The sequence below is a fragment of the Pseudophryne corroboree genome, chromosome 2, assembly GCF_028390025.1.
Source record: "Pseudophryne corroboree isolate aPseCor3 chromosome 2, aPseCor3.hap2, whole genome shotgun sequence".
NCBI lineage: Eukaryota > Metazoa > Chordata > Amphibia > Anura > Myobatrachidae > Pseudophryne > Pseudophryne corroboree.
In genome coordinates this window covers 839,620,628-839,633,966 of record NC_086445.1, presented here as the reverse complement: position 1 = coordinate 839,633,966, position 13,339 = coordinate 839,620,628, and the positions used below count along the sequence as shown (strand labels likewise).

Genomic DNA, 13,339 nt, shown 5'->3' with positions numbered 1-13,339 from the left:
CATTTAAATAAATCTTATTAGCCTAATCTATGTCAAATCGTCAATCACTGTGATTTGCAGAGTAGTGAGCAAAGTGACTGGATCAAAGCTTGTTTTTGTGCCAGTTCATTTATTTACAAAATACATAGAATTAGTTACACAATAATTAATATTACACATTAACAATTAATATGATGGCCCTCAATTGAAATAACGTTACATTAAAGTCCTTTATTTTAGTTGTATGGCGTTAAGTTTGACTGATTTTCTAGCAGTTTTTCCCACTTCAAGTTCTAAAAGTCTGCACCAAACTGTTGAAGAATTACTCATTAACCTACAAGCGTCTAAAGCTGGGTACACACTACGTAATGTGTGTACCCAGCGGCATCGCACACAACGGAACCGGCATTGGCAAGTGTATACACACTTGCTGATGCAGGCAGCAACGGAGAGATGGTGGAGGCCATGCTACATTACCGACATCCCCCGTCGGTCCTGCATGTAGAGCCGATGGAGTATGTTGCTGACGATCTGCAGGAGCGCACATCGTCAGCTACATAGTGAGTACACACTAGACCAGTGATTTTCAACCTTGCTCGACTCGCGGCACGCCTAACAAGACTTCAAAATTCCCAAGGCACACTATCGGTTACCCACGGAAAAAAAAAAAAAACATTGGCCCCCACAGATATCAAATAAGCACATTGGTCCCCACAGTAATTAAACACATTGGCCCTAACAGTTATGAAGCACATTGGCCCCCACAGGTATAAATCAAATGCACTGGCCCCTACAGTAATTGCACACACACTGCCCCCCCCCCCCCCCCTTGTAATGGCACTCACAGCCCCCACAGAAATGGCACACACTGCTAAACCCTGTAATAGTAATAACAGCCCCCACAGTAATGGTACACACACACACTGCCCTCCCCCTCCCCCCATGTAATAGTACTCACAGCCCCCAATGTAATGTCAGCCTGAAGTACTGCATATCCGAGCTGGAGTAGTATGAGCAGTGCAGGGCAGTCCGTAGCACACATCAGCACCAAGCGCGGGCGGAAATGCGCACGTCACCATAGGTCACGGAACGGCAGCAGGAGAGCTGACTGTGCTGCCGTGCATGACTGCTGGAGGACCAAGGTATCTCTGGTGTGCAGCGGAGGAGCACTGTCAGCGGGCGGCGGAGCACTGTGCAGGGCAATTCTGGTGGCCGGTGACCGGCAGGCTGTGGCACACCTGACAACTGCTGGCGGCACACTAGTGTGCCGCGGCACAGTGGTTGAAAAACGCTGCACTAGACGATGTGCCAGATATGTCGGTCCGATCCACCAGATCATACGACATATCATCTAGTGTGTAGTGTACCCAGCTTTAGACTCTTTGTAAGTTGTCAGTTGTTTTATCTGGACCAATACCCCTTTTTCCATATCAACAGTCCCTTAGTTTTGAGTGGTGTTTTATATTTTCATCTGCATTTGCCTTTCCATTTGCGCTATCTATCTCCAACATTTAAAACTACTAACGAATAATTTGTCGTGCGGGGGGAGAAGCGTGCGGGGGGAGAAGGGGAGGCCGCTCACTTCATCCAGCGGGTGAAGTGAGCAACCCGCTAGAATGGCCTGCATGCAGGCCAATCTAGCAGCATCGATAGTGATGCGCAGGGTTGCGCATCGCTATTGCTGTGAGGGGTACACACGGAGCGATCATGCTTAAAATCTAAGCAATCTAGTCAGATTGCTTAGATTTTAAGCAGCGATCGTAACGTGAGTACCCCCCTTAAAATACGCTGTACCTATAAAGAAGGCAATTATCTGAACTGCCAGACCAACCCTAAACTGAGAAAGATGGTGAAGGTATAGCTGTTTATAAATAACCCCCAATATGTTCTATTCTAAGTGCACCAGCTGTAACAAACCCGGTATTAGAGCAGAAAGGAAGGAACAAGTCAAAGCTGGCACAACCAGAAAGAGAATGCAGGAATGCAGTTACACAGATTGGAAACATAAAAACTAGATGGCTGAGGTAACCCCAGTAGTAGCAAAGCTATATCACAGCTACAAACAATAACCTACAAACAATAACCAAGCAAAGGAAATAAGCTGTTGTGCCTAAATAGCCTAGTGCTTCGCATGCCTGCCCACCAATTAGGAGAAGATGGAGCTCACTTAGCAATGATAAATTCCCTCTAACTCACAGCAGTTCAAAGAATTATTGTGTCAGCCAAACACACCAGCAACAGGATGCAGTGCTTAAGACCAGCACTTTGATTGAGGATGTCATAAGGGATGTGTAATACCCTGAAGCTATGGCACCATGGGGATCCCCTTGTGATTTTTTTTTGTTATGTTTACATTGTGGAACTACAAGTCCCAGAGTAGATCGTGGGCTGAACTGTGATGTGACCCTGTCAGATTGGGACAGGGATTTTGCCGCCAATTCTCTGGTCCTGTCACTTCTTACCCAGCAACATAAAAAGTCTGGGAAACATGTCCCCAGCTGATTGGGTCCCCTGGGTTGTAGGGCAGAGTGACCAGGGGGTAGTCTGTTGCTGGGGCCCCGGGAGCCAGTCATCATAGAGGAGAGGGGAGGTGGAGGAGCACCAGGACCCTTAAAAGAAGCCTCACAGCACAGGAGAAGGAGAGACCCTGGAGGATGGGAATATGTACCTGGGGAAGTGGAGCCATGTAGTGTCCAGAGCCTGAAGACTGGAGTATGCAGTGCTGGGAGGATCGCTGCCAGAGGAGTCCTGGAGGAATGGGAAGATTACCTGGGGAAGGTGTCGCCATGTAGCCCCAGGAGCCGCCTGCCAGTGTGTGAGGACCGTCTGCGCAGAGAAGAAGCCGAGGGGAGAACCAGTGACCGGAGCACCAGTGCCAGAAGAATGCCGGAGACCCTGCCTGAGGAGAAGAGCTGGCCGCGTCAGTGCCAGCGGGGATGGAGTGCGGAGAAGAGCCGCCGCTGCTGAGAGACTGGAGCGCTGGGCCGGAGGAACCGCAGCCCGTCCAGCAGAGCAGTGATGACATCCGTCCCCTGGATTCCAAGGAGCGGCAGATGAGAAGCGCGCAGGCACCGCGAAGGACGACCCCGGGAAGAAGACCCCAGCGAGGACCCCTGGCGGCTGGAGTACGGCGAGGACCCCTGGTGGCTGGGAGATGATGGCGCGGACCGGAGCCTGCTGCACAGGAGAAGAGCGACCTGCGGCTGGAGACCAGTGAGAGGACGGCGGGGACCGGAGCAGAAGAGGACATCGCCGGCAGAAGTAGTGAAGAAGATTCGGGAGCCGATCGGAGGTGGCAGAAGCGCCGCAGCAGGTGGTGAGAACCTGATCGCCCTTCCGCTGCCATACTCTGCCCCTGTTGTGCCCTCCGCTGCAAAAGCTCTGCAAAGAGGGGACATAGTATTTGCAAAGGGGGGTAGACACCCCTAAGATCCCCTGGGTCCTGTTATTTATCCCCTTCCGCTGCATGAACTCTGCATTGGGGAACATATTGTTTAATGGGGGGGTAGGACCTCCTTCATAGTGCCTGCAGGTGTAGTATAGTGGAGGGGGTGAGCGTCCCTCATGACTTCCGTGCCGCACAAACTAAGTAAAGTATGGGGAAGGGCAGTAGCTGTGCCCCTGCTTAGGTGCAAACAGAGGGTAGGCACCCCCTGTTTTAGTGAGAGGGGCAGATCTATAGTTCTTTTTATGCAAGCTCCACCCAGCCGTGTGAAAGTTAATGTTAATGCATTTATCTGCTATTAAGGCATGCTGGTACTGATAGTTCTTTTTATGCAAGCTCCGCCCAGCAGTGTGAAAGCTAATGTTAATGCATTTATCTGCTATTAAGGAATGCTGGTACTGATAGTTCTTTTTTATGCAAGCTCCGCCCAGCAGTGTGAAAGCTAATGTTAATGCATTTATCTGCTATTAAGGAATGCTGGTACTGATAGTTCTTTTTTATGCAAGCTCCGCCCAGCCGTGTGAAAGTTAATGTTAATGCATTTATCTGCTATTAAGGAATGCTGGTACTGATAGTTCTTTTTATGCAAGCTCCGCCCAGCAGTGTGAAAGCTAATGTTAATGCATTTATCCGCTATTAAGGAATACTGGTACTGATAGTTCTTTTTTATGCAAGCTCCGCCCAGCTGTGTGAAAGCTAATGTTAATGCATTTATCTGCTATTAAGGAATGCTGGTACTGATAGTTCTTTTTTATGCAAGCTCCGCCCAGCAGTGTGAAAGCTAATGTTAATGCATTTATCTGCTATTAAGGAATGCTGGTACTGATAGTTCTTTTTTATGCAAGCTCCGCCCAGCCGTGTGAAAGGTAATGTTAATGCATTTATCTGCTATTAAGGAATGCTGGTACTGATAGTTCTTTTTATGCAAGCTCCGCCCAGCCGTGTGAAAGTTAATGTTAATGCATTTATCTGCTATTAAGGCATGCTGGTACTGATAGTTCTTTTTATGCAAGCTCCGCCCAGCAGTGTGAAAGCTAATGTTAATGCATTTATCCGCTATTAAGGAATGCTGGTACTGATAGTTCTTTTTTTATGCAAGCTCCGCCCAGCAGTGTGAAAGCTAATGTTAATGCATTTAACTGCTATTAAGGAATGCTGGTACTGATAGTTCTTTTTTATGCAAGCTCCGCCCAGCCGTGTGAAAGTTAATGTTAATGCATTTATCTGCTATTAAGGCATGCTGGTACTGATAGTTCTTTTTATGCAAGCTCCGCCCAGCAGTGTGAAAGCTAATGTTAATGCATTTATCCGCTATTAAGGAATGCTGGTACTGATAGTTCTTTTTTATGCAAGCTCCGCCCAGCAGTGTGAAAGCTAATGTTAATGCATTTATCTGCTATTAAGGAATGCTGGTACTGATAGTTCTTTTTTATGCAAGCTCCGCCCAGCCGTGTGAAAGTTAATGTTAATGCATTTATCTGCTATTAAGGAATGCTGGTACTGATAGTTCTTTTTATGCAAGCTCCGCCCAGCAGTGTGAAAGCTAATGTTAATGCATTTATCCGCTATTAAGGAATGCTGGTACTGATAGTTCTTTTTTATGCAAGCTCCGCCCAGCAGTGTGAAAGCTAATGTTAATGCATTTATCCGCTATTAAGGAATGCTGGTACTGATAGTTCTTTTTTTTATGCAAGCTCCGCCCAGCAGTGTGAAAGCTAATGTTAATGCATTTATCTGCTATTAAGGAATGTTGGTACTGATAGTTCTTTTTTATGCAAGCTCCGCCCAGCCGTATGAAAGTTAATGTTAATGCATTTATCTGCTATTAAGGAATGCTGGTACTGATAGTTCTTTTTATGCAAGCTCCGCCCAGCAGTGTGAAATCTAATGTTAATGCATTTATCTGCTATTAAGGAATGCTGGTACTGATAGTTCTTTTTTATGCAAGCTCCGCCCAGCCGTGTGAAAGTTAATGTTAATGCATTTATCTGCTATTAAGGCATGCTGGTACTGATAGTTCTTTTTATGCAAGCTCCGCCCAGCAGTGTGAAAGCTAATGTTAATGCATTTATCCGCTATTAAGGAATGCTGGTACTGATAGTTCTTTTTTATGCAAGCTCCGCCCAGCAGTGTGAAAGCTAATGTTAATGCATTTATCTGCTATTAAGGAATGTTGGTACTGATAGTTCTTTTTTATGCAAGCTCCGCCCAGCCGTGTGAAAGTTAATGTTAATGCATTTATCTACTATTAAGGAATGCTGGTACTGATAGTTCTTTTTATGCAAGCTCCGCCCAGCAGTGTGAAAGCTAATGTTAATGCATTTATCCGCTATTAAGGAATGCTGGTACTGATAGTTCTTTTTTATGCAAGCTCCGCCCAGCAGTGTGAAAGCTAATGTTAATGCATTTATCTGCTATTAAGGAATGCTGGTACTGATAGTTCTTTTTTATGCAAGCTCCGCCCAGCCGTGTGAAAGTTAATGTTAATGCATTTATCTGCTATTAAGGAATGCTGGTACTGATAGTTCTTTTAATGCAAGCTCCGCCCAGCAGTGTGAAAGCTAATGTTAATGCATTTATCCGCTATTAAGGAATGCTGGTACTGATAGTTCTTTTTTATGCAAGCTCCGCCCAGCCGTGTGAAAGTTAATGTTAATGCATTTATCTGCTATTAAGTAGAGATGAGCGCCTGAAATTTTTCGGGTTTTGTGTTTTGGTTTTGGGTTCGGTTCCGCGGCCGTGTTTTGGGTTCGAACGCGTTTTGGCAAAACCTCACCGAATTTTTTTTGTCGGATTCGGGTGTGTTTTGGATTCGGGTGTTTTTTTCAAAAAACACTAAAAAACAGCTTAAATCCTAGAATTTGGGGGTCATTTTGATCCCAAAGTATTATTAACCTCAAAAACCATAATTTACACTCATTTTCAGTCTATTCTGAATACCTCACACCTCACAATATTATTTTTAGTCCTAAAATTTGCACCGAGGTCGCTGTGTGAGTAAGATAAGCGACCCTAGTGGCCGACACAAACACCGGGCCCATCTAGGAGTGGCACTGCAGTGTCACGCAGGATGTCCCTTCCAAAAAACCCTCCCCAAACAGCACATGACGCAAAGAAAAAAAGAGGCGCAATGAGGTAGCTGTGTGAGTAAGATTAGCGACCCTAGTGGCCGACACAAACACCGGGCCCATCTAGGAGTGGCACTGCAGTGTCACACAGGATGGCCCTTCCAAAAAACCCTCCCCAAACAGCACATGACGCAAAGAAAAAAAGAGGCGCAATGAGGTAGCTGTGTGAGTAAGATTAGCGACCCTAGTGGCCGACACAAACACCGGGCCCATCTAGGAGTGGCACTGCAGTGTCACGCAGGATGTCCCTTCCAAAAAACCCTCCCCAAACAGCACATGACGCAAAGAAAAAAAGAGGCGCAAAGAGGTAGCTGTGTGAGTAAGATTAGCGACCCTAGTGGCCGACACAAACACCGGGCCCATCTAGGAGTGGCACTGCAGTGTCACGCAGGATGTCCCTTCCAAAAAACCCTCCCCAAACAGCACATGACGCAAAGAAAAAAAGAGGCGCAATGAGGTAGCTGACTGTGTGAGTAAGATTAGCGACCCTAGTGGCCGACACAAACACCGGGCCCATTTAGGAGTGGCACTGCAGTGTCACGCAGGATGTCCCTTCCAAAAAACCCTCCCCAATCAGCACATGATGCAAAGAAAAAGAAAAGAAAAAAGAGGTGCAAGATGGAATTGTCCTTGGGCCCTCCCACCCACCCTTATGTTGTATAAACAAAACAGGACATGCACACTTTAACCAACCCATCATTTCAGTGACAGGGTCTGCCACACGACTGTGACTGATATGACGGGTTGGTTTGGACCCCCCCCCCAAAAAAGAAGCAATTAATCTCTCCTTGCACAAACTGGCTCTACAGAGGCAAGATGTCCACCTCATCATCACCCTCCGATATATCACCGTGTACATCCCCCTCCTCACAGATTATCAATTCGTCCCCACTGGAATCCACCATCTCAGCTCCCTGTGTACTTTGTGGAGGCAATTGCTGCTGGTCAATGTCTCCGCGGAGGAATTGATTATAATTCATTTTAATGAACATCATCTTCTCCACATTTTCTGGATGTAACCTCGTACGCCGATTGCTGACAAGGTGAGCGGCGGCACTAAACACTCTTTCGGAGTACACACTTGTGGGAGGGCAACTTAGGTAGAATAAAGCCAGTTTGTGCAAGGGCCTCCAAATTGCCTCTTTTTCCTGCCAGTATAAGTACGGACTGTGTGACGTGCCTACTTGGATGCGGTCACTCATATAATCCTCCACCATTCTATCAATGTTGAGAGAATCATATGCAGTGACAGTAGACGACATGTCCGTAATCGTTGTCAGGTCCTTTAGTCCGGACCAGATGTCAGCATCAGCAGTCGCTCCAGACTGCCCTGCATCACCGCCAGCGGGTGGGCTCGGAATTCTGAGCCTTTTCCTCGCACCCCCAGTTGCGGGAGAATGTGAAGGAGGAGATGTTGACAGGTCGCGTTCCGCTTGACTTGACAATTTTGTCACCAGCAGGTCTTTCAACCCCAGCAGACTTGTGTCTGCCGGAAAGAGAGATCCAAGGTAGGCTTTAAATCTAGGATCGAGCACGGTGGCCAAAATGTAGTGCTCTGATTTCAACAGATTGACCACCCGTGAATCCTTGTTAAGCGAATTAAGGGCTCCATCCACAAGTCCCACATGCCTAGCGGAATCGCTCCGTGTTAGCTCCTCCTTCAATGTCTCCAGCTTCTTCTGCAAAAGCCTGATGAGGGGAATGACATGACTCAGGCTGGCAGTGTCTGAACTGACTTCACGTGTGGCAAGTTCAAAGGGCATCAGAACCTTGCACAACGTTGAAATCATTCTCCACTGCGCTTGAGACAGGTGCATTCCACCTACTATATCGTGCTCAATTGTATAGGCTTGAATGGCCTTTTGCTGCTCCTCCAACCTCTGAAGCATATAGAGGGTTGAATTCCACCTCGTTACCACTTCTTGCTTCAGATGATGGCAGGGCAGGTTCAGTAGTTTTTGGTGGTGCTCCAGTCTTCTGTACGTGGTGCCTGTACGCCGAAAGTGTCCCGCAATTCTTCTGGCCACCGACAGCATCTCTTGCACGCCCCTCTCGTTTTTTAAATAATTCTGCACCACCAAATTCAAGGTATGTGCAAAACATGGGACGTGCTGGAATTTGCCCATATTTAATGCACACACAATATTGCTGGCGTTGTCCGATGCCACAAATCCACAGGAGAGTCCAATTGGGGTAAGCCATTCCGCGATGATCTTCCTCAGTTGCCGTAAGAGGTTTTCAGCTGTGTGCGTATTCTGGAAAGCGGTGATACAAAGCGTAGCCTGCCTAGGAAAGAGTTGGCGTTTGCGAGATGCTGCTACTGGTGCCGCCGCTGCTGTTCTTGCGGCGGGAGTCCATACATCTACCCAGTGGGCTGTCACAGTCATATAGTCCTGACCCTGCCCTGCTCCACTTGTCCACATGTCCGTGGTTAAGTGGACATTGGGTACAGCTGCATTTTTTAGGACACTGGTGACTCTTTTTCTGAGGTCTGTGTACATTTTCGGTATCGCCTGCCTAGAGAAATGGAACCTAGATGGTATTTGGTACCGGGGACACAGTACCTCCAACAAGTCTCTAGTTGGCTCTGCAGTAATGATGGATACCGGAACCACGTTTCTCACCACCCAGGATGCCAAGGCCTCAGTTATCCGCTTTGCAGTAGGATGACTGCTGTGATATTTCATCTTCCTCGCAAAGGACTGTTGGACAGTCAATTGCTTGGTGGAAGTAGTAAAAGTGGTCTTACGACTTCCCCTCTGGGATGACCATCGACTCCCAGCAGCAACAACAGCAGCGCCAGCAGCAGTAGGCATTACACGCAAGGATGCATCGGAGGAATCCCAGGCAGGAGAGGAATCGTCAGAATTGCCAGTGACATGGCCTGCAGGACTATTGGCATTCCTGGGGAAGGAGGAAATTGACACTGAGGGAGTTGGTGGGGTGGTTTGCGTGAGCTTGGTTACAAGAGGAAGGGATTTACTGGTCAGTGGACTGCTTCCGCTGTCACCCAAAGTTTTTGAACTTGTCACTGACTTATTATGAATGCGCTGCAGGTGACGTATAAGGGAGGATGTTCCGAGGTGGTTAACGTCCTTACCCCTACTTATTACAGCTTGACAAAGGGAACACACGGCTTGACACCTGTTGTCCGCATTTCTGGTGAAATACCTCCACACCGAAGAGCTGATTTTTTTGGTATTTTCACCTGGCATGTCAACGGCCATATTCCTCCCACGGACAACAGGTGTCTCCCCGGGTGCCTGACTTAAACAAACCACCTCACCATCAGAATCCTCCTGGTCAATTTCCTCCCCAGCGCCAGCAACACCCATATCCTCCTCATCCTGGTGTACTTCAACACTGACATCTTCAATCTGACTATCAGGAACTGGACTGCGGGTGCTCCTTCCAGCACTTGCAGGGGGCGTGCAAATGGTGGAAGGCGCATGCTCTTCACGTCCAGTGTTGGGAAGGTCAGGCATCGCAACCGATACAATTGGACTCTCCTTGTGGATTTGGGATTTCGAAGAATGCACAGTTCTTTGCTGTGCTGCTTTTGCCAGCTTGAGTCTTTTCATTTTTCTAGCGAGAGGCTGAGTGCTTCCATCCTCATGTGAAGCTGAACCACTAGCCATGAACATAGGCCAGGGCCTCAGCCGTTCCTTGCCACTCCGTGTCGTAAATGGCATATTGGCAAGTTTACGCTTCTCCTCCGACAATTTTATTTTAGGTTTTGGAGTCCTTTTTTTTCTGATATTTGGTGTTTTGGATTTGACATGCTCTGTACTATGACATTGGGCATCGGCCTTGGCAGACGACGTTGCCTGCATTTCATCGTCTCGGCCATGACTAGTGGCAGCAGCTTCAGCACGAGGTGGAAGTGGATCTTGATCTTTCCCTAATTTTGGAACCTCAACATTTTTGTTCTCCATATTTTAATAGGCACAACTAAAAGGCACCTCAGGTAAACAATGGAGATGGATACTAGTATACAATTATGGACTGCCTGCCGAGTGCAGACACAGAGGTAGCCACAGCCGTGAACTACCGTACTGTACTGTGTCTGCTGCTAATATAGACTGGTTGATAAAGAGATGTCTATGTAACTATGTATGTATAAAGAAGAAAGAAAAAAAAACCACGGTTAGGTGGTATACAATTATGGACGGACTGCCTGCCGAGTGCAGACACAGAGGTAGCCACAGCCGTGAACTACCGTACTGTACTGTGTCTGCTGCTAATAATATAGACTGGTTGATAAAGAGATGTCGTAGTAGTATGTATGTATAAAGAAGAAAGAAAAAAAAACCACGGTTAGGTGGTATACAATTATGGACGGACTGCCTGCCGAGTGCAGACACAGAGGTAGCCACAGCCGTGAACTACCGTACTGTACTGTGTCTGCTGCTAAAGAGATGTCTATGTAACTATGTATGTATAAAGAAGAAAGAAAAAAAAACCACGGTTAGGTGGTATACAATTATGGACGGACTGCCTGCCGAGTGCAGACACAGAGGTAGCCACAGCCGTGAACTACCGTACTGTACTGTGTCTGCTGCTAATATAGACTGGTTGATAAAGAGATGTCTATGTAACTATGTATGTATAAAGAAGAAAGAAAAAAAAACCACGGTTAGGTGGTATACAATTATGGACGGACTGCCTGCCGAGTGCAGACACAGAGGTAGCCACAGCCGTGAACTACCGTACTGTACTGTGTCTGCTGCTAATATAGACTGGTTGATAAAGAGATGTCTATGTAACTATGTATGTATAAAGAAGAAAGAAAAAAAAACCACGGTTAGGTGGTATACAATTATGGACGGACTGCCTGCCGAGTGCAGACACAGAGGTAGCCACAGCCGTGAACTACCGTACTGTACTGTGTCTGCTGCTAATATAGACTGGTTGATAAAGAGATGTCTATGTAACTATGTATGTATAAAGAAGAAAGAAAAAAAAACCACGGTTAGGTGGTATACAATTATGGACGGACTGCCTGCCGAGTGCAGACACAGAGGTAGCCACAGCCGTGAACTACCGTACTGTGTCTGCTGCGACTGGATGATAAATGATATAAAAAATATATATATATCACTACTGCAGCCGGACAGGTATATATTATATATTATATAATGACGGACCTGCTGGACACTGTCTGTCAGCAGAATGAGTTTTATTTTTATAGAATAAAAAAAACAACAACACACAAGTGAAGTCACACGACGAGTGTTTAACTTTTTCAGGCAATCACAATATAAGTATACTACTAACTATACTGGTGGTCAGTGTGGTCAGGTCACTGGTCAGTCACACTGGCAGTGGCACTCCTGCAGCAAAAGTGTGCACTGTTTAATTTTAATATAATATTATGTACTCCTGGCTCCTGCTATAACCTATAACTGGCACTGCAGTGCTCCCCAGTCTCCCCCACAATTATAAGCTGTGTGAGCTGAGCAGTCAGACAGATATATAATATATATAGATGATGCAGCACACTGGGCTGAGCCTGAGCAGTGCACACAGATATGGTATGTGACTGAGTCACTGTGTGTATCGCTTTTTTCAGGCAGAGAACGGATATATTAAATAAACTGCACTGTCTGGTGGTCACTCACTATATAATATTATGTACTCCTGGCTCCTGCTATAACCTATAACTGGCACTGCAGTGCTCCCCAGTCTCCCCCACAATTATAAGCTGTGTGAGCTGAGCAGTCAGACAGATATATAATATATATAGATGATGCAGCACACTGGGCTGAGCCTGAGCAGTGCACACAGATATGGTATGTGACTGAGTCACTGTGTGTATCGCTTTTTTCAGGCAGAGAACGGATATATTAAATAAACTGCACTGTCTGGTGGTCACTCACTAGTAAACTCTCTGCACTCTCTACACTTCTACAGTACTCCTCCTAGTCCTAAGCTCCAGTAAATCTCTCTCTCTTATAATCTAAATGGAGAGGACGCCAGCCACGTCCTCTCCCTATCAATCTCAATGCACGTGTGAAAATGGCGGCGACGCGCGGCTCCTTATATAGAATCCGAGTCTCGCGATAGAATCCGAGCCTCGCGAGAATCCGACAGCGTCATGACGACGTTCGGGCGCGCTCGGGTTAACCGAGCAAGGCGGGAAGATCCGAGTCGCTCGGATCCGTGTAAAAAAAGCTGAAGTTCGGGCGGGTTCGGATTCCGAGGAACCGAACCCGCTCATCTCTACTATTAAGGCATGCTGGTACTGATAGTTCTTTTTATGCAAGCTCCGCCCAGCAGTGTGAAAGCTAATGTTAATGCATTTATCCGCTATTAAGGAATGCTGGTACTGATAGTTCTTTTTTATGCAAGCTCCGCCCAGCAGTGTGAAAGCTAATGTTAATGCATTTATCTGCTATTAGGGAATGCTGGTACTGATAGTTCTTTTTTATGCAAGCTTCGCCCAGCAGTGTGAAAGCTAATGTTAATGCATTTATCCGCTATTAAGGAATGCTGGTACTGATAGTTCTTTTTATGCAAGCTCCGCCCAGCAGTGTGAAAGCTAATGTTAATGCATTTGTCCGCTATTAAGGAATGCTGGTACTGATAGTTCTTTTTATGCAAGCTCCGCCCAGCAGTGTGAAAGCTAATGTTAATGCATTTATCCGCTATTAAGGAATGCTGGTACTGATAGTTCTTTTTATGCAAGCTCCGCCCAGCAGTGTGAAAGCTAGTGTTAATGCATTGCTGACGCTGGTTACCTGAGACTATTATTTAGAAGCCATAACCAGCCTGCTTCAATTGGGCA

General features: G+C 46.6%; 1 protein-coding gene across 5 annotated transcripts in view; it reads right to left on the bottom strand.

Annotated features, from left to right (window-relative positions):
- CNKSR2 (connector enhancer of kinase suppressor of Ras 2) overlaps positions 1-13,339 on the bottom strand; it is an 805,595-nt gene that overhangs the window by 126,916 nt on the left and 665,340 nt on the right. The window lies entirely within an intron of this gene.